At 29.7% G+C, this 23,074-nt stretch overlaps 1 long non-coding RNA gene across 1 annotated transcript in view; it reads left to right on the top strand.

Moving 5' to 3' along the window:
• Positions 1-23,074, top strand: part of LOC139425001 (uncharacterized) — a 144,237-nt gene that overhangs the window by 116,771 nt on the left and 4,392 nt on the right. The window contains exon 5 of the long non-coding RNA XR_011636152.1: positions 5,131-5,163. This is a non-coding gene — a long non-coding RNA (uncharacterized lncRNA). The remainder of the gene's footprint in view (positions 1-5,130; positions 5,164-23,074) is intronic.

Below are 23,074 nucleotides of genomic sequence, written 5' to 3'. Positions count from 1 at the left end.
TTGATTACTTGACAGTTTTAGCGTTGTATAAGTATTCTGAATTTTGTGAAATTGTGCTACGTAGCTGGCTGTGAAGTTATAGATTACTTGTGTTAGAGACTGGATAAAATCATCAACATAGTTCTTATATAAAGCAGTGATATAATTATTTAACTTCGTGTACTGTGTAGTTCTAAGTTACTTGTGTTAGAGACTAGGGGCAAAATGAATAAAACTACATTAGCAACATAATTCTTGATATAGCCTAGTGCCTTAATTTTTTTAACTTCTTTAAACAGTTTTAAATTACTTGTGTTAGAGACTATGAGCAAAAGGAGTAAAATATTAATTATCAACGTAATTCTTGAAACGAAGCAACATAATTTTCAACAGTTTTAAAGATTTAAATAAAATGTTTAATAATTATTTAATTCTTTATATGCAAGAGATGAAGACTGAAGATTATTACTTACGATGTTGAGGATTGCCTCAAACTTTCAAAACTGTCTGTATTGCGATAATTAATTTTGTTGTCATTTTCTCTGAAGGAGCCGGGCCACGGAAGCCCCTGATACAGTTGTGTGTGCAAAAAAAGTATGGGGTATATTTTGAGCTATATAAGCTAAGGAAAGAAAATGCGAATAAAGCACAAATTAATAGAAATGTGCAAAATGTCATTTGTATACTTTCAATTATGCTGTATTCCCTTTTTTTTCCTTCTTTGCTTTATAGCTGTGTGTACTACAATCAAAAACCAATAATAAATAGATGAAAATGTCTGCCTAATAGAAAAAATATAGGAAAAATTCGGATTTGCCTACCGTATACAACTGATCTGAGAAACAAATGTTATAAATTCTATATTCTTCACTGTGTATTTTCATATTTGAAGACCTTACACGCATTTTCGCATGCACAATATTTGCTTGGATTTAATCAGAAGAGGGATTATTTAAGGGGAAAATGATGAATTGTTTAATTTGCAGTGTAGCAAAGTTGAATCCTACGTCCCATAGTGCTAGTTTTTGCTTTCGAAAACCAACCTTAAGTAGAAAGTTTCCCAGAACGTTGGAAAAAGCACTAGAAATGAGTGGGTCAATCTTACCTTCTTCCTGCAAGTGCTACGAAAACACGAAACCTTTCCGATCCTGAAAATCTCTCCTTCTCGCTCCCGTGAAAATGACGGGGTGAGGTTTCGCCCTCTATTTCTCGCGATATTTCCGGGCTAGAGTGTTCAGTAGTAACGCGCCAATAAGAATAAAACTAATACATTTCTTCTGCCCGGATAACATTTCATTTCTCATTTTACGCACATATTTTTCTAGTTAGTTTATTTTAAACTATATGTCAGCACTAATAAAATGCGTGTATTTGGCAAAATAGGCACTTTTATGACCGTTTTCTTGAAAATTGACCGATCGTTAAGGGGTTAAGTATCAAAATTAGTCATACCTCATCTGAATAAAGTACGAAATCGAAAATTTATCGTAACAAGATAAACTACTAGTCAGTGAGTACAGATGAAGTAATTTAACCCTTTTCGTCCCAGATTTTTTTTTTTTTTTNTTTTTTTTTTTTTTTTTTTTTTTTTTTTTTTTTTTTTTTTTTTTTTTTTTTTAATAACAGTTATAAAAGATGTGACTGTCTACCCAGGATAATTATGTTCTTCCCAAAAATTAGGTTCCCTTGGCTCCAAAAAACTATTATACTCTTTTTTACCTTTTTTTTTTTTTAAATTTTGTTTAATTTCCCTTTTTAGTTTTGTGTTAAAACACACATGCACAACATTTGATTTTTTTTATTAATGCTTAGTAGTATTCAGACCTTTTCATCCTTTCATTTAACCAACTTAAAACAAATAAAAAAATTTTTTTTTACTAATAGAACTTCTTTTTAAGCTTTTTTTTTCTCATTTCAAACCTAAATAACAATTGCATTAAAATATTTTTTAAGAAAATGTGATTTTACTTCATTTAGTTATGGTTTATAAATAATATAATTATCTACCAATAGCAATAAGCAACTAAAATTAATTTTAAAGTTACGGTTTATTGTATTTGTATTGTAATAATTTTAAATAACTCACTTTATCAAGTTCTTTCATATTTTGATAAATTTGATAAGATTAAAAAGCAAATTCTTTTATTATAATTGCAGTTTATAACAATCGATCAACAGGATATTTTGGAAATCGTAATTTATTATCAAAACAAAAATCATTATAAAAATTATTATTTTTTTAGTAATTTTTATTCTGTTCGTTTGTTACTGTTTAATTGTAAATTATTATTTTGTTTTGATAATACTAAATTATTATCAAAACAAACATGCAGAATTTCGAATAAATTTTAATGGAATTTAAATGAATTTTAATTTTAACCCATCGTTAATTGTTACTTTTCAAGATACTTCATAATTAGAAATAAATTAAATAATTGTTATTTTTTATTCTATTTTTATTTATAACAAATATCCATTGCCTAAGTAAACATTGAAATAACATTCTAATTCGCGTATTTTTCCAAACCCAAATTAGATTTTACCATTTATTATAACATTCAATGCATTTTCCTCGTTACCAAATATAACTATGTAATAAAAGGTAAATATAACTGTGTAATAAATTGTATATTTAGCTATCTAATAAAATGTAAATTCTAATTTTATTAAAAACAAAAAATTTCAAACCGAATATGTGAAAGATATCTTTTGTTCGTAATAGGAATAGTAATTGAAATGAATTGAATATGTTACTTATTCACATTGAGTTATTTAAACCTTTCTGAAGTTATATTTCTTTTTAAAAATGGCATTAATTTTATTCCATTTTCAATAAATGTCTAAATTGATTCTATATTTCACATGCGAAAGAAATAGAGTGGCAGTTTATTTTTTAGCTTGAAGACGAGAATTTTTTTTTTTTTTTTTTTTTTTTTTTTTTTTGAAACATAAATGTTTTTTTACTTAATCTTTTCCAATTTTCTGTGAAATTTCCAATTTTTCTTTTGAAAATTACTTTACTTTTTCTTTCCAGGTTTATTAGAAAATTATAATCTATTCTCAGAAAATGGTGCATAAAAGCACCATTTTTATAAATATTTTTTTATTAGCACTGTGATGAATATTTTTCATTATTTTTATTTTCCTGCTATTGTCCAGGGTTCTGAAGACATCTATAAACTAGAAGTAATTCAACTGAACTGAACACTTTTGGTTGAGACATTTTTAAACTACGCTGGTTTCTAAATTTGAGAGGGTTATTAATTAATTCGACTTTTTGAAAATGTATAATTATTCCATTTGAAGATTAATCATATATTTTTATAATGGATTTAAGTTGCAAGTTCAGTAAATAAAACGAATTTCATAAAATAAGAAAACCTAACTTGCTAAACAAACTAAACTTTTATTGGAAACTAACTCGCTTTTGCGTTATATAGAGTGGAAAACCACGAAACCCCCAATGTTAACCCGAGGCAAGGAGATTCTATCCCATGATCCATCTACCACTCATGATATTTTACGTCAGCTTTGAGGTCGGTACGATATGGTGCAGAATTCGTATTAACCAGACACCGCCAGGAATCAACCTGGTCAACCACATTAGGAGGCGAACGCATTATCCCCTAAGCCCCACGGTTCTCATGGTAATAATTTTATTTTATTTTATAACCGTCGTCGAACTGCCGATCCAATTTTTGAATTTACGACAACCAATGCTCAACTTCGTAGCTTTGTAATTTTGTACTCAATTCAGAGGACAAAGGAACTGCTGTACCAAGCAGTGGGAGAAATTTGCCTTCGAGGAGGACTTATTGCTGGAACTATAAGCAATAAGTCCTCCACGAAGGCAAATTTCTGCCTTTGCGTTACATGGAGAGGAAAATCTCGAAACCCTAAAACGGCTATCCTGACAACAAGGGGGTTCTTAACCCGAGATCCATGCCCCCACTGAGAATATTTTTCGTCAGCACTGTGTTCAGTGAAACCGAATGCGAAATTCCCATCGTCCAGCCACCTCTGGGATTCGAACCCTGAAACCTCCGACCTAACCCGAAATGTCCATCTTTTCCTTGTTGGTTATAAAATGTCAGTTTTTATTTTAAAATGATTCCATTTTTTATTCAGGGCATAAAATGAATTTCACTTTTGTAACTTATAAATAGCAATCTTTTATGTTTCAGTATGCTTAATGCAGAAAGAAAAGATAAATAATCCTCGTAACTATTTCATCATCGCTCAAATATATTTTATCATAATATAATCGGGATAAATTACGAACTTTATTTCAATGTTTTCTTCAAATTTAAAATTCAGCGAATGTGTCGTATAAAACTTAAGGTTGAAAATCTAAAATGAACATTAGACTGCCGAAACAAGAAATCTTTCAAAAACATAAGCATGATATTTGCCTCTTCAAAATTCTTCCAATTTTCCAGAAGATTTAAAATATCATCGATATTTCTCTGCGCTTTCATTCATATTAATATGAGTCCAAATATATTTCGTTGGGGAAAAAATCTACATCTATGCATTATGTATGATGAAAGGCATCTCAGTTCTGCCTCTCTTAGTTAAGTTTTTTTTCATATCTTTTCTTTTTGATGTTTAACAGTCTTTCGTTTCCAATTTTACATATTTCTCGCTTGAAAAGGAACCCAAGAAACAAAAGAAGCGGTTTCTTGGGAAAAAAAGTATAAGGAAATATAGTCCTAAAACGATCCCGGATTTGATTTAATTTTTTGGAAAAGTTTTAAAATATTTTCTCTCTTGCAACGAATAAAAGAAACTCATTAATAAATTTACCGGGTCGCCATCTTTTCGATGCCTTGCCGCGCTGGGATTCCTAATTACCTAAAAGAATTATGTAAATTAATAAGCTACGATGAATTCTGTAATTAAAATCGTTAAAAGTTTTTAATAAATTTAGTCTGTTATGTCATTAAGTTTCCGGGATGCATTTTAAAGCTTAATTTATCATTTATTTTGTTTTTTTGTTGATCTTGAACATTGCATCTATAATTATTTACTTTTACGTTGTGTCTTTAAACCTGGTAACGAATCTGCTCTTACAGATTAATGTATTGTTATTTAAATATTATTTGTATTAAGCATTTATATTAATTGCTTGTATTATTTTTTTTATTCCAGATCAAATGGCAGACGTTTTTCTTCTTTTTAATGGTAAGATAATGTTTTATTTTCTTTGAAATAACACACTTATATGTTAGAGTTGCCTTTGAACAACTCCATAATTTTTGAAGTTAATTATGTTTGTGATGCCTTAAAACAAATAACTTTGCAATAAAAACTTAAAGTATTTATAATTACAAATTTTGTATTGAATATTTATATTTTATCCATTTAAATTTTAAATTTCATTCTTTTGTTGTTTTTGTACATACTATCTTTTAATTCATTTATAGCAGTGGTTACCCACTGGCGGCCCGTGGGCCACGTCCGGCCCGCGAAACCTTTTTTTTTGTGGCACGCGAATCAAAATATATTAGTTGTTATCTTTTTGGGGACAATTTTCTTAAAATTTTTTTATGGTTTTAAAATACTTTTCTTTCGTTAAAAAAGCCTAATTTCTTCGCTTCTGTGAAATTTAACATACCAACGGTGCAAAAAAAAAAAATAATTCTCAGGTAAAAATCTACTTCTTATTTTGATTTGTAATTCCATACTTTTGTTTTGTACAACTTGATAAAATCTGATTGTAATATTTAATGTTCCTTCAAACATAAAAGAGTCTGATATAAAATTTTGGTAAAGTTGCGGCCCACCATTCGACTGGTGTTTTAAATAGCGGCCCCCGGCCTCATGTAAGTTGGAAACCCCTGATTTGTAACATAAAGACGTAACTTTTAATATAAAAATGCATTTTAAAAATTTTAATCCGAGATAACAGAGGATATTATAAAAAAGGCTGGTATTAAATTTTGGGTCGAATGTTCCAAACAAAACGGTACTGCAAACGCAACATTTCCTTACTAAATTTAGCTTCAATATCTCTTTTACTTCGATAAAGTGTTCAATTTTAAGTGTTTATCGCAATTTCATAAATTTTAACGAAATTTTGTGACTATATAAAAAGCAATGAATTTCAAAACGAAATGTATTCATTATGTTATTAAATTTTAAAAAAATGAGTGAGGAAAAATATATATATAAAGGGGACACCGGTATCCCATCAGTGTCAAAGGGTTAAACTTGATAATGCAATGTAATAATTCAACAAAACAATTTAACAACTTAGATAGGGTGTTAAATTGAATGGAAGCGTCGTTCATTTTAAAAACATAGTAAGGTTTCTGCGATTTTCCACCCTATTATGATTCTACGCCGACTACCTATATTATGGATACCTATATTATCGATACTCATATTATGGATTGCTCAATATTTAATCGATTTTTCTGAGAGCATAAATAAGATGCTCCTTGTTATAAAATTTCTGTAAATTGATAAAGCTGATAAATAAATGCTCCTTTTAAATAAATATAAATTTAAATTTAAAAAATATCTTGTAAGTATATAAAAAAAAGACATTCTCAATGTTTGTGAAAAAATCTTTATTTTGTGAATAAAGAGCGCAAACCCAGAGGGATTGGCGGGAAAAAGAAGATGCTGAATTCAAGAGAGAGAGAGAGAGAAAGAAACAGGGCGCTATCCCCCCGGGCGCAATCTCCAGTGTAATCCATCAATTTACGCAACACTACCTTCTGACCAAGGGATCAGGTCCAGGATTGTTTGTTTCGCAAGGGGCATGACCCCCTACTTTCCCACCCACTGGAAGAAAGATGGAAGGATGTTTGTAACCAAGGGGCTGATACTGGCGGTTTCTCCTGCTTCTCCTTTTTTTTTTTTTTTTTTTTTAAGGGGATGTTTCTAGTGAAGAAAGGGGAGGTTGGAAGATTTAGGAAGAAAATTCCTTTGGTTGAAAGGCAAAAGATAAAAGTCCTGCTATAGCTTTATAGTAGGATTTGCGAATGTTTTTAACATTTAAAACGATGGCATTGAAACTTAGTTGTAAGTTCGAAATATTCTGGGAGATTTTTGCGGAAATAATTTTAACAGTTTTTTTGTTGTTTTATTGAATTTTTTTGAAAAAAACTTATTTGAAAATTTTTATATTATACAACAATTTGGTAAAATTGTATTTTATCGTGAAATAAATGTAACCATTTTTTATCAGTTTATTATTCTAACTTAAATTTCCATTAAATATGAATTATTACTATTTTTATTGTTTTTGTTTGAAGTTTTTTTATCCGCTTTTCAAGATTTTTTTACAGTGGAATAATTAAATCATACTTATTCTTTCAATAGTACTGCTTGAGCGGTGGTGGTTCAAGGGATAATGTGCTCACCTCCCAATGAGGAAACCTGGGTTCAAAATCCAGCGATGACTGGTTGATACGAATTCCGCACCCGGCTCTCTCCCTCAGTGCTGACGTAAAATGTTCTCAATGGTGGATGGATCATAGGTTAGAGTCCCCTTGCCATCAGGCTAGTCGTGGGAGGTTTTCATGGTTTTCCGCATCGTGTAACGCAAACGTGGGTTAGTTCCGTCAAAAAAAGTCCTACACGAAGGCATATTTCTCCCAACACTTGATCCAAGAGTTAACTTGTTTTCTGGATTGGGTTCAAAATTACAAGGCTACTGAGTTGAACTTGTTGAACAGTTGTAAATTCAATAATTGGATCGGCTGTTCTTCGACAGTTATAAAATAAAATAGTACTACTTAAAGTTTATTTTTATTATTTTTTTAAGTTATTTTATTTTTTCTTATGTTTATTTTTATTTTATTTAGTTTTTCTTATGTTTATTTTAATTTTATTTTCGTTTAAATTATCTATTCGCTTTTTAAAATATTTTTACGTTGAAATAAGTAAATCATAATAATTCCTTTAATAATACTAATTTAAGTTTATTTTTGTTAATTTTTAGCTTTTCTGCTGAATACCATTTTGTACATTTCTTTTAGAAAAATACTAAATAAAAGCTAAGAAATATACTTGAATTGTAAAAGAATTCATTGAGAATTGATTCATCGAAATAGATTTTTATTCGGTAATTTTTTTAATTCATGAGGTAAAAAACNATTTTTATTATTTTTTAAGTTATTTTATTTTTTCTTATGTTTATTTTTATTTTATTTAGTTTTTCTTATGTTTATTTTAATTTTATTTTCGTTTAAATTATCTATTCGCTTTTTAAAATATTTTTACGTTGAAATAAGTAAATCATAATAATTCCTTTAATAATACTAATTTAAGTTTATTTTTGTTAATTTTTAGCTTTTCTGCTGAATACCATTTTGTACATTTCTTTTAGAAAAATACTAAATAAAAGCTAAGAAATATACTCGAATTGTAAAAGAATTCATTGAGAATTGATTCATCGAAATTGATTTTTATTCGGTAATTTTTTTAATTCATGAGGTAAGAAACTCAATTGACTGTGCCTATGCACAAATATCGTCTGCGATTATAAACGTGAGAGCTACTTAAAATAAATAAATGATAATGAATATAAAATCTGATTATCAGCGTGCAAAAAGAAGAAGAAAAATAGAAATTAGACCTCGTGCCTGTTAACACCCAAAATCATATCAAAGATTTTGCTTTATTAAATTTTGTTTCAATTGACTGTAATTAGTGTATACCTCAGTGGTAGACGGATCGTGGGTTAGAGTCCCCTAACCCTCAGACTTACTGTGGGAGGTTTTGTTGTTTCTCTCTGCATGTAACGCCAATGTGGGTTGGTGAAATCAAAAACTCCTCCGCTAAGGAAAATTTATCCCAATACTTGATCCAAAAGTACCTTTGTCTTCTGGATTGGTTCCGAAATTACGAGGTTACGGATTTGAGCATTGTTTGTCGTAAATTCAAAATTGGGTCGGCTATTTTCACGACGATGATAAAATGAAATTAAAATTACTATGCTTTTTTTTTCTTTCTATTTCATTGTTTACAGCACCAGCTTTTTTTTCTGAATTTCAATACGACATTACTTTTTTCATTATTTTAAAAATTCCTGAAAAAATCCCTTAAAATTAAAGCAATAATAAATTATCTTAAAATTATTGAATTAAATTAATTCAAAAGAACATCCATGATATCAATAATATTCTAATTCATTCGAAATTTACCAACGAAAAACGCAGTTTGTTTAACCTTATTTTTAACGAAACCTTGCGGCTAATAGAAAGTTTACTTTATCTTAAGTATTCGATTAACAATGTATTATTTGAAAGGTCTCTTATCCTCGAACTGGCTGGGTGAATTGTGTTTAAAAAATCCATATCTCGATATATTAAGTCAAATTTATTGTCATTCCCTCTCTATAACCCTTAAATAAACATGACATCAATTTACACTTTCAGATCAAAATTTATTGTGTCACTCTTCCATTTGTCGCCAACGAAAAAGGAAATATTTATCTTGTGTAATCAAAATAGTGTTTTTGACAACGAAATATCATATTGAAGAAAATCAAATATTTGTCTTTTCGAGTAAAATTCCCAGTATCGCTTCGGAGCATTGTTTGTTTTCTTTGCTTGAATAAAATATAAGAGACTAAAGATACTTTTATATGAAAGGAAATTTTTCCCATTGTTTCATTGTCATAGAATTTTAGTGTATATCTCTTACGTGTTTTGATATTATCGTAATTTTAGATTTAAAATATATTGAAAAATGACAAATTAGTAGATTATTTAAGACGCGGAAAAGATTTTGTATTGAAGATTTTTTTTCTTCAAATTTGTACAATTTGAAAGCTTATGTATCTTCCACCTATGTAGAAGTATTAGTTTTGATTTTTCTTCTTATTTTTCAAAGAAAAAATGTATTTTTTCATTGATTTTAAAAATAAATTACTGCAGTACTTTTCGAATTCTAGTGATATGATTTTTTTTCTCTCTATTTTCATGTTTGCTATGATATTTTTAGGAAATAATATTTTAAGAAGTCATGCATAGTTTGTAATGGATTTATCCATATCTTTAAAGATTATCTTCTATATAATTATAGTTTTTTTTAAACAGTATCTTTACAATATAAAAAAGACCCAACATTTTCATTTATGTTTGTAATGCACTGTATAAGCTTTATTAATGCACACCGTTAAGATTTAATAAAAAAAAATTTCATAATATACCATTTAATTTAAGAAAAATTTACTTTTGCTGCAAGATTCAGTTCATTGGAAATTTCAAATTTAATTTATTATTGTAATCAACAGCAAGTTAAGTAGCATTTACTGGAAGGGGTTAAACTCAATTCTGTTTTGGAAAATAAAAATAAATAATGCTAGCTGATATTTTCTTGTACTAATTTTCTATATAAATATGAAATAAGGGGTGTGTAAAAAGGAATAATTAGTTGAATCAAATCAAAGCCATATTCCAGACAACCTACCAAACACTAAAATGGTCTTATAACAGAGAAATGTTAATAAAAATTGTTTTGCATTTAACCTTTAAATTATTAGGGGGAAACAAATTCTTTTAAAAATTTGACCAATACTATGCTCGTACTGGAACGAAACCCCCTTAAATTTGCTTACAAATGTTAGTTTATAAAAGTTGCAAATATTAGTTGATGAATTGCAAATTATTAAGATATACAAAAAAGTCGTTTGTTGCATATTTTATATTTTAGAATTAAGCTTCAAATTTTTTAATCGATGTTAATCGTTTTAAACAACTCTGAGACCGAACTCTTTTTACATCTTATTTTGTTTTTTACTTTAAAAGAAAATAATGTCGTATTTTTTTTATTTTATTTATTTATTTTACATAGTATAGATTTTTAGCTCCTTCTTACATTAAACTCTTTTTTTTAAAAACTTAATTACTAAAACAGATTAGTGGTTATAATTTAATTAAGCATTTATTTTTTAAAAGAAATGTTAATGAAGATTGTGTATGAATAAACTTCTTTTAATAAATAAATTTTTAGTAAATTATTTTTTTAAAAGAGGACTAATATTCTCATATATATCAAGTCACAAATTATGTCTTATAACAATAATAATTATTTTTTATGTCTGTGCATTTTATACTTATATTTATTTCGCTCCATTTGAAAGAAACTGGTAGATTCCATAAACTATCTTTAATACATATTTTATTTTATTTATGTGACAAAAAAATTATAACTTTTGTTACTTAAAATTTAATTTTGTTAGTTAAACTCTTAATTTTAATAAAAATGTTTGTAAGTGTCTGTTTTTTACCCACTTTTATTTATCATATACGTGCTTCTTATTAAAAAAAATCAACTAATAATTCTGAATTTTATTTATGCAACGTTCTAAAATGTAATTTTTAATAAAAAGTTATTCATTTTTATATTAGTTACTGCCTTAAAACCTTAAAAACGTGAGTAGAGATAATGAATCCGTCTACTCATTAGCACACCAAAAAAGAAAATAAAAATAATTATTATAAAACTGGGGAAAAAAATGGAATAAAGCGTAGGAACTTCTTTTTATTTCCACATGTCCCATTTTATTTAAGTATTCCAACGAGCTGAAGAAGCAGAAATTCTCTTTCTTTTTTCTTTTTCCTCAACTTCATTAAAACAGCATGTTGAATGTATTATAGCAATGAAAGGCTAAATGCTATTTTGTCACTAGCTGTAAAAGATGTAAAAATAATAATGAATGGAAAAAATGAATGAAGAAAAAGACTTTTTTTTTATTATTATTTTGCTGGGAAACTACACGATCCAGACTTTTCCGCCGGAAAGTCTAGTTGATCTTGGCGCTGGATCAAGGCTTCGGAATTTTTTTTTTCTCGCCAGATCTCTCTCTATGCGACTTTCCAGACATATAAGATGAATGGGAAGTAAAATGAAATGGTATTGGGAGAAACAAAAATTTGACGTGTGGAAATGACGAGGAATGGCACTTTTTTGTCAGGAATCTTTGTTCGATCTTTTTCTTTGAGTCCAATATTTCAAATTTATATTTATAACTTTTTTTTCCCCAAAAAATGACCCGGAATAAATGTTATCCGTGTTTATTGTTTGACATAAAAATTGTAACCCTAAATTATGTTACATATTTTCTGAATTTATTGATTGTTTTTCACATTTATTCTTTAAATTGTATGCGTATTATAAATGAGATGTAAATTTTATCTAGCTGAGAAAATTTATTTTTAACTTTTTTTACTGAAAAATAATCTGGAATGAATACTTTCTGTGTTTATTATTGCATATAAAAAGTTTAAGCATAGATTATTTTACCATGATTTCTTTAGTAATAAATTAGCCATAAATCAATGATTTTCGTAGATTTTCTACATATGTTCTGAATCATGTACACTGTAAAAAATTCTGAATCAAATTACGGAATAAAATACCGATACTTAGGGTGCATTATCCGTAATATCCATTTTATCGCAAAATTCATTTTTACCGTAAAATATTGTACCTATAATTTACTGTAATATTTATTTAAATCCTATGATTCAGTGATTTTACTGTGAACAATACGGTATAACATATTTTTCGTTCCGTAACATATAAAAAGGATTGGATTTTGCGTTTAAAAGTATCGGTTCCCTAACTGCCGATACTTTTTACCGTCATTTGACAGGAATTGTTTTATAGTGTGGAAAATATGCGGTGCATTATGAATTAAAGATTCCAGAAAATATATATGTAAATTGAATTAAATTTTGATTTATGTTTTATAATAATAAAAGCGAGTTTATATTTGCATAATGTATTAACTCAATAACATTTGGTCCATTTTCTCTCTAGTTCATACGATTAATTCATAGGATTCTCTTAAATAATTTCATTTGGTTTAAAAAAAAATTCTCAGATTTAAAAATGCTAGCTGCTTTTTAGGCGAACTGTATTTCATAAAAAAAGTGTAATAACAAATCATATTTCAAAGCTAAACTAGATTAAGACGTTAATTTAGTTTTACTAGTTAAACCAGATAAATTTTCATCTAATTTTTTGATGGTGAAATATTCAAATCCATCGAAAAATGTATGTTGATTCTGAGAAAATATGATTCAGAAAATTACTCTGTATTTGTTTTTTCGTAACTTAATAGTTAGCATTAAATAATTAGCATGTTTGAGGTCATTCTTTTTACCATCAACAACTTTATTAAGTGAGAAATCTTCTCACTAGAACTAAAGATATTTCGGGTGATAATTTTATTTTGTGCAGTGTACATATGAGGCGATTCCTTCGGAGAAAGCTCCTTTCTTTTACTTTTTGGATTATCTAAGATGATCTATTTTTCATCTCCAAGGGAGATCAAAAGCGTTTCTATTATGCTGTTGAAGCTTTAAGTTGCATGAGGGCAGATAGAAAAGCCTTGTTTTCTTCGACCAGTTTAAGAGTAACCCAAACACTTAATTTGTGTACTTTACCATTCTAATGCTCTTTGGACAGTCGTTCAAATGATTGGTTAAGGTTGTCGGTCAGTCCCTCGATTGCTGTACTCGGATTTTCTATCTCCACCACAGTTTCACCACTGAGTTGTCTTTGTATAAACTGAGGTACGATACCCAAGGAACATTTGAAACTCACTCTGATTGAAATGGATGGCTACTCAAATCGACTAACTGGCCACATTGCCATAATCATGCCGTTTGTCAGAAAACACGAAACCTTAATTTTCACGAACCCCTGTCCTTCAAAGGGCTGTTGAGAAATGCTTATATTTTACTTACTTTGTCTTAAATTGTTTGTCTTCATAAAAAGTTAAGAAAAATCGGAATTATCGAATTTAATCTTAGGAAGTCGCCTTTGGTGTGAACTGACACTTATTGAAGTTATACTTCTTATGCGACTTCCAACAAGGTTGCGTTAAACGTTTAACGTTACATTTTTATTGGCCGGGAAATCACGTGGTAGGATCCAGTTTTCCCTCATTCATTTCCATATTGTTTTGGTTCTCACTAGCATAAAAATAATAAAAGTCATAAAAGTTTTGTTTTTCTATAAATATTTTTTTAGTTTGTTTTGATACACATATAATTTAAAAGGGTAGTATTTTTTTATTTTCAAACTTAGTGGATAACAATTGTAAAAAATGAGTGAAAACAATCCCACGGACAATGCGACGGATTTAAGGTTATGTCAAGGTACGTCTCTTGTGAATATCAATTGATTGTTAGGTTTTCTCTTCTGAAATTACATTATGACGCATTCACATACATTATTAATACAAATACATTTTCCAGGGCGAGACGATGAGGCAACCACAAGCACTTCCACTGGTTCAAGAGGTCCAAGAGGGAAAAATGCACAATATTACCGTGATTACAGAGTACGGAAGCGAGCGGAGCAGGAAAAAGAGTCGTTGAATAGAACTAGTGATCCTTCTACGACTGCTGATTCTTCTACAATTAACGTTGCAGGTTGCAAAGTTTAACGTCTTCCGCGCGGAGGGACTCCACGCACTATTTTTTTTACTCTTAGAATAAACACCGAAAATGGTTTTGGTTAGCAAAGGTTGCACTCAATCTTATCTACGTAACTTTTCTGGTCTTTCGCTGCCTATTTCACCCGAAATTGCCAAAATAAATAATTAATTAAAAATAAGACTGAATTCATCAGCATTGGCACGACAGCCCTTTGTGAGCCTGGGCCTTCCTTTTCCCATTCTGCCCTTCTTCCAGCAATTGTTTTCCAGCTCTTTACTTTTAGGATGGCAAATTCCTCGTCCACACAGTCCTTCCATCTCTTTTTGGGCCTTCCTCTTGGCCTTTTATTGGAGGGGGTTGCATTAAAGACTCTCAATGCTGTTCGTTCTGGGCTCATTCTCACTACATGCCCGGCTCATCTCTTTCTACTTAGTTTAATAGATTTAATGATATCATCACTATTAAAGATCCTAAATATTTCAAAATTATATCTTTTTCTCCAGTTGTTGTTAGCGAGTATAGCACAGATGGTTCGTAGGACCTTCCTTTCGAAGGTTGCTAATAACTCCATGTCTCTGAAGCATAAGTCAAAACTGACTTGATTAATACCTTACAAAGTAAAAAACTGAATTATTTATAAATAAATGACTTCAAACTTGATTTTTTTTTCCTTCGCATTTACACAAATATTGACGCACGCAGAAATGACGTGCTTTGTTGTCCTCTCAATGAATATTCCATGGGTTACTGTAGTACCTGCCTCGAATAAAACTGTTGATCTCTTTGATTTAAATTCTGGTTAAATTAAATTAAGGGTCGATTTTTAAAAAAAAAGAACTGTGACAGTTTATATTCTTTTCTTTGGGGAACGGCTAAAAATGTTTTTGAATTAAAAAGTAAATAAATAATTTGAATACATAATATATATCATGAATAATTCATGAACCCCTTAAAATGATCCACTTAGAGGGGCGTTTTATAAAGATTACGATTGCTTTAATTTGTGTGGAAATCTTTTTCACTTACTTTCCTTCGAAATTTAATTAAGGACATGAAAGCGAAGAATTTTTCTTTAAAAAAAATACTCATGAAAAAAAAATATTTTTGAGATTCCTTGTGTTGAATGACGAAGAGTTTGGAATAAAGAAAATGATTGTGTTTATTTGTACCCTAGTTATCTATTCTTTCTTTTTTTGAAAACAAGATGAATATAAAAATCCACATTTCTTTTCAAAAGTATATTTCGACTATGTAAAGGAAAAATGGCAACTTGCGAAGAAACTTTTTTTTTTACCGTAATTGAAAGAGAGAATCGAGTTTTCGCTTATATATTACCTAATTTAAATATTTTCGCTTCAAGAGTGTTTTTTTTTTTTATTCATTTTCAGTATTTAGTTGTAATTACTCCCAGCTAGTATTTATAATGCAGTCGGATTTTTTTAAATTTTTTTTTTTTGTAACCAAAATAAAAGTTTGAAGAGTACGGATGCAGTTAGTACAACATTATGAGAATTATTCATTCAAATAATCAAGCGTTTTATTCGTTCAGGAAACAAGGAGGAAACGAACATTCAATTTCATTTCTAAATCTAATTTTTTTTTATTTAATTATCTTGTAAAAATCGTAATTACGCATTTCACAATGATTTTGCATGTTTTCTGTTTTGTTGCATTTCTTTTTAAAGCAATTTAATGAGATCTTTCATCGAATACTTTCATAAATAAGATTTTTATTATCTTAATTTTTTATTCGAAAAATCTGTGCCAATTAAGTAGAAAAAAAATTGGAATATTTCATTATTCTTCCTTTTTCGCTTTCGTTCAAGTAAAGTTGTAATCTGTATTTTTATTTATAAAATTTAATTTTAATGTCACTGAAACTTTATTTTGAACAAGACTAAAATAGTAATTTATGTAGTAAATCATTTACGTATAAATGCAGAAATTCTTAGGTCGTTATCTCAATACAGATAGATGTACAATGAGAAAAAAATATGGTTGAAATTACCATAATATGGGATAATTTACCGTGTTTTTGAATCCATGGTCCATGAGACCAACAAAATGCTCAGAATTTTTACCAGAATTCTTTGGTAGTGATTTTAACAAAATTAAAAATAAGATATGGTTTTATGAAATATGGCTATGAAATTTTGAAAATGTGGGAAAATTTTGTAATTATATCATGATACCTTAAAACATGGTGTAAAAACTATTTATTCGGTTAAAATTACATTTCAATTATATATTTTTTACTAAATGCGTGATAATAAGAACTATAATTTTGAAAATCAGAGTTTCCGGTAAAACGTTACCATGTAAACAGAAAAATTACCAAATCAATGGTTTAAATACCATATATTTTGGGGCTTATTACCCAAATTTCCAATGTTTGTTTTTTTTTTAAATTTTTTTAACAGAAATGTCATTACCATATAGTACGGAAGCATTAAATCTCAACATTTCGCTTATGGGTTGCAATAGTGGCACAACTCAAAAAACACTCGTTTTGGACTAAGAACAGGTGTAAATATGAAAATACACATTCTTTACAGTAGCATTACTAGCACAGCTCATAATTCAACTTGAAGATAATCTTCGTTTAAGCAAACTAAAGCATTTCCTATGCATTTTTATTAGCAATGAAAACTTTAAACCCACTTATCTCAAAACATGATTTTTTGATTTGTGCCGCTATTCCAGCCCATGAGCGATTTATAATTATGTATTATGTATTATTTACAGTTAGTAGCACTGGTACAATTGGCAAATATAATTATATACCACTTTGTTTAGATATTAAGCAATTTCATGTCGATCTACTTTTTTTAATTTTATTACCTAGTATAAATCTTAATTCCGTGTTTTTAATGATTGTACATTATTGCCATTTTACAGTTTTTTTTAAATTCTTTAATGAGATCTTCCCTCGAATACTTTTATAAATATTATCTGTAATATTATCTTTATTTTTCTGCTAGTTAACTCTGTGCCAATTAAATAGTAAAAAAATTATTATATATTTTTTAAGACTATATACTACATTAAGACTATATACTACAGACTATATAGGAGAGAGGGGGGCACATGTGAACATGGTATGCTTTACCAATATGAATTGAAACAAAAAATCTCGAAAAATTATCAATTAATGGCAGTACTAGTTCTACCTCTCTGCAAAACTTTCAGAACAATGAGACATTTTGTTGTTCTATTCTGACAATTTCTTTGTATCAACTGGTGTTGTATATATTATAATCACTCGCTTCTTCAAGTGAAAGCATAGTATAAATCAACTAATAAATTGAAATTAACTATTGCAGACCATTATATGAACATTCAGGTAAGTTTATGATAATAATTTTTTTTTACTCAATTAAAAATTCTTTATTTTTCAAGTTAGGTTTAAGAAGGATGATGGGGCACTTGTGAACAAAACATCTGGGGCAGATGTGAACAGTTCACATGTGCCCCTACATAGTATTAAGATTTTTATCCTCATAATATTATAAGTTTAAAAAATATTCATGCATTTAAAATTATTATTATTTAATTTTCCATAATTAATTTATAAATTTTTTTTAAAAAATTTCTTTTTATTAAACGGTTGATTGCGCATCACGCTTATTAACTGATACACCTGAGAAAGATAGAATTGCCAAAGCTACAAATGAAAAGATAGAAAAAAAAGAGAAATAAATCATGACAGAGTATTAGAGAAGAAAGAAAAAGGCCCATTACAAGTCCTGAGGAACATGAAGTTGCGAAAAACCCAACAGCGGAAAAATTATTGTACAGCTGAAAAATTATTTTCTTATTGACAGTACTGTTGTACGATTTAAATTCACATAGTAAGCTACAACCCCTTCAGTATAATGCGTATCTATATCTGTTATATTAAACATTTCTTTCTTAGAAATATGATGATTGCTTTGTGTTTTTAATCTTGTTCATATGTGCCCCAGGCATGTTCACATGTGCCCCCAATAGGGGCACATGTGAACAATTGAAGTCATTTTTCTAAAATATCATAAAGTAAAGAAATATTTTATTGAAATATCTCAAAAAATTCCATAAGACAAAGAAAGGAATATTTAAACATATGGACTTCTTCACTGTGAGAAATTGATGATATTTTTTGAAAAATGTAGAAATAAAAAAATTTGTTCACCTGTGCCCCCCTCTCCCCTACTACTATACGTCACTTACCGAAGTTCATCACGTACAACTCAAAATTTTCAATATATGAAAACCAAGCTAAAAGAAATTTCTCTCATGATATCAAACAATGTGTTTATAAATTTATTTTTATGAATCATGAAGAATATTAGTTAAGAAACCATTAATTTTTAAACTGTAAAGTCTTTCAATGACATGTTTAAATACTGAAACCAGTAGCGGAAAATATACATTGTATTCTTAATTTAATTCCCTTCCGTTTTAATTCCATCAATTTTAATTATTATCTTAATCAAAATTAATTATCATTCTTGGAAGCGCCCTTTTAGTTGCTTGAATAGAAAATTGCTTAATGCTTTCAAAACAATACTTTAACCGTTAGGAAAAGTATTTAACAATTTAAAACATTGTTAACAGAAATTTAATTAAATGTACCGAGAATGTTTTAGAAACATTAATTTGTACTGATTATTAATTTGACACAAATTATGTATTATTTTTATTATTGCTTTGTTTCAGATGCAAAACTATTATTCTCTTGTCTATTTTTGAATATTTTTAATTTAAAATAAGTTCACTAGTAAAAGTATACGGAGGAAGAGATTGTGGTAAATCTGCCATACTCTATGATAATAATATTTCTGATATAAAAGCCAAATTATATGGTATTTAAACTATTCATTCGGCAGTTCTTGCGTTTATATGCTAACAGTCTACTTGAAGTTGCAGTTTTTAAAATAGTTCTTATTACCACACATATAGTGAAAAATACAAAACTGAAAAGTAATTTTAACCGGATAAATTTTATTTCATAACCGTCGTTGAACAGCCGATCCAATTTTTCTAGTTTACGACCACTAATATTCAACTCTATAGCCTTATAATACTGAACCCAATCCAGGAGACAAGGGAACTCCTGGATCAAGTATTGGGGGAAATTTGCCTACGTAGAGGACTTTTTTAATAGAACTAACTCACATTTGAGTTACCTTGAGTGGAAAACCACGAAAACTTCCCTAGGTTAGCCTGACGGCAATAGAAAGCTAACCCATCTGTTTACCGCAGAGGATATTTTGCGTCACCACTGTGGTCGGTGCAAGCCGGATGCGGAATTCGTGTCGACCAGCCTTTGCTGGGATTCGAACCCGGTTCTCCTCATTGGAAGGCGACCGCTCTATCCCCTGAGCTATCACGGCTCTAACCGAATAAATTTTATAACCGTCGTTAAACAGCCGACCCAATTTTTTTATGGGCTTATAAATACTGATGTTCAACTCCATCACCTTGTAATTTTGAACCGAATCCAGAAGACAATGGGAACTCCTCGATCGAGTATTGGGAGAAATTTGCTTTCGTGGGGGACTTTTTGATGGAGCTAACCCGTATCTGCGTTACATGGAGAGAAAGACCACGAGAACCTCCCACAGTTAGCCTTGCGACAAGGGGACTCTAACTCATGATCCGTCTACCACTGAGGATATTTCACGTCAGCACTGTGGACGGTGCGAGCCGGATGCGAAATTTGTATGGACCAGCCATCGCCGAGATCGAACCCCGGTTCACCTCATTGGAAGGCGACCGCTCTATCACCTGAGCCATCGCTGCTCAACCGAATAAATTTTTTTATGCCATGAATAAGTTTAGTGACTTAAAAATTTCAAGCAAAAAAAATCTCAACTCTACATTTTTAGCGCCGGTTATTTGCAAAGCTGATTGTTATTTTAATATATCGCTTTTAATTTTTTTTAAGACATAGACTGCGAAACCAACGTAATATTGTAGAAAATTTGGTCATTTTTCTTTAAAGTAAATTGACCCTTCAAGCGTTGAGCCCTTTTCTAAAATTGTGCTGAAATTTCCCTGCTAATGCTTTATTTTTCCATGGATGATTTTTACTGCAAAAGACACAATACTGCTTCCTTTAATACATACTGTTTCCTTAACATAACTTCTGGATTATTGCATCCGGTTACTTTTTGATCATTGAGTTAGCCTGTGTCTACTTATTGCTTGTTGACGAATTATTATGTATATTGTTTGAGTTAACATTTGTTATTTATTGTTGAGCAATGACTCTCGTGTTCATATATTAGTGACATCAAGAACATTAATTCAATTAAAAACTTAATATTAACTACATAAAGGCATAAGCTATCAAACAAATATTTTCATGCAATGAATAAACTTTCCCTTTTAATGATAATTATCCCTTTTTGTAATCATAATCCCTTTTGATCACTTCTGTCTTTCTTGTGTTGTTAAGGCGACAATGATCCATTTGTATGGGTGCCAACGATAAAGTGATTATTAGAGGAAAAGATAGATTAGACTGATTCTACTAGTTTTTTTTTTTTTTTTTGGAAAGAAGCGGAATGACGAAATATTTCTTTACTATTGCAGTAATTCGTTTTCTCGAAGAGGTGACAATAGGTCACTTAGACGGAATGCTCGCTCGGAGTATATACTAGAAAACTGTTTCGTCAAAAACGCGGAAAGTTTCGTGAAATTCGAGTATCCATTTCTTACAGTGAAGACTTGGGTATGAAATAAATTTGATTAGGTCTCCGAATGCTAATTGTGTCATACACCTTTTTTTTATTAAAATATATCTGTATTAATGTTTATAACGTTTTTTTTAAATAATGTAAATAGTATAATTCTCTTACGTGTCTCCCAAATTTTGGCTGTATTTCTTTTCCACCGGTGGCAACGTTTGCTTTGTTTTGTTTACGTTACCATTTCTCTTACACGGCGACAAAAAAAACCCTCATTACAACTCCCCTAATGGTAACGCTGAAAAATCGACCAATGATTGCCGCTGAAAAGTCACATGCCAAATCTAGCTGAGGTGGCTCAACATATAACGCTTTTAAAAACGGAAACTGAAATAACCAGAGAGCATCAGCTGCGGCAATCTCATACTATTAAGCTAGGCAGAAGTGAGTAGTCTTTGTCGATAGATCTCTATTTTAGTATTTTGTNTTTTTTTTTTTTTTTTTTTTTTTTTTTTTTTTTTTTTTTTTTTTTTTTTTTTTTTTTTTTTTTTTTTTTTTTTTGTGGAAAAAAGTGGAATGACGAAATATTTCCGTAATTCGTTTACTCGAAGAGATGACGATAGGACCTTTGACGGAATGTTCGCTCGGAGTATATACTAGGAAACTGTTTCGTCAAAAACGTAGAAAGTTTCGTGAAATTCGAGTATCCATTTCTTTCAGTGTAGACTTGGGTATGAAATAAATTTGATTAGGTCTCCGAATGCTAATTGTGTCATACACCTTTTTTTTATAAAAATATATCTGTATTAATGTTTATAACGTTTTTTTTTTAAATAATGTAAATAATATAATTCTCTTACGTGTCTCCCAAATTTTGGCTGTATTTCTTTTCCGCCGCTGGCAACGTTTGCTTTGTTTTGTTTACGTTACTATTTCTCTTACACGGCGACAAAAAAAACCCTCATTACAACTCCCCGAATGGCAACGCTAGAAAATCGACCAATGATTGCCGCTAAAAATGTCACATGCCAAATCTAGCTGAGGTGGCTCAACATATAGCGCTTTTAAAAACGGAAACTGAAATAACCAGAGAGCATCAGCTGCTGCAATCTCATACTATTAAGCTAGGCATAAGTGAGTAGTCTTTGTCGACAGATCTCTATTTTAGTATTTTGTCGAAAGCGCTTTTTTCACGAATTTATGTATTACGAATTTATTTGACGATTTTTGATCTATATCGCAAATTATACTATAGCACATTTCTAATAAGTTTAACGAATTACCTGTCATTTATTTGAATTCAAATTTATTTTAATGACTTAGTATTTACTAAAAAGATGTAATTTTTTTTTTAAAGAAGTTTTTATATGNTTATATGGATTTGAATGATTGTTTTGAATTCTTAGAATTTTGTGCATTTGCAATGTACCTAAGTTAGTAGCGAGAGAAGCGAGCTTGGTTTGCGAAGCACACCATGTAAGATTGCGTAGCAATTTTCGGAGTTAGCGAGCAGGGTGCGCAGCCCACTAGTAATGTAAATAATTTATGAAAAAATAAAATTAAAAATTGTTCCTCTAACCCTAGCGTAATCTTCAGAAATTCCAGACATGTCTCAAGTCTGTCCCATAACTCAGACTAAGTTTGAAACCGAGCACACCGCCGCCTTTACAAGTCCATATTAAAAGTATCCTCATCCATAAACCATATTTAACTACCCAGAAAATGATTATTCTTGCTCTGATCGTCCTCTTGCATCACTTCGACATATAATAATGGTTAAAGAGACAGATTAATTGAAGTCTAGCCTACGTAAATTAACTATCTTATACCATTTACCCGACGTCCGACTGGTCAAGCAACGTTCAGAGGGGAAAACGCAGACGTTGTTCGCGATATATTAATGACGTTATTTGCATTGTGGACGCGCGCGTTTCGCTTGACAACGCGCTGTTGCGCTTCTAATTATAGCCAGGTATTTTCTCTATGGTAATGAATTCTATTGGAGTAGGA

Source organism: Parasteatoda tepidariorum, chromosome 2 (genome assembly GCF_043381705.1).
Source record: "Parasteatoda tepidariorum isolate YZ-2023 chromosome 2, CAS_Ptep_4.0, whole genome shotgun sequence".
Lineage (NCBI taxonomy): Eukaryota > Metazoa > Arthropoda > Arachnida > Araneae > Theridiidae > Parasteatoda > Parasteatoda tepidariorum.
This window is presented reverse-complemented; position numbering and strand designations above follow the sequence as displayed.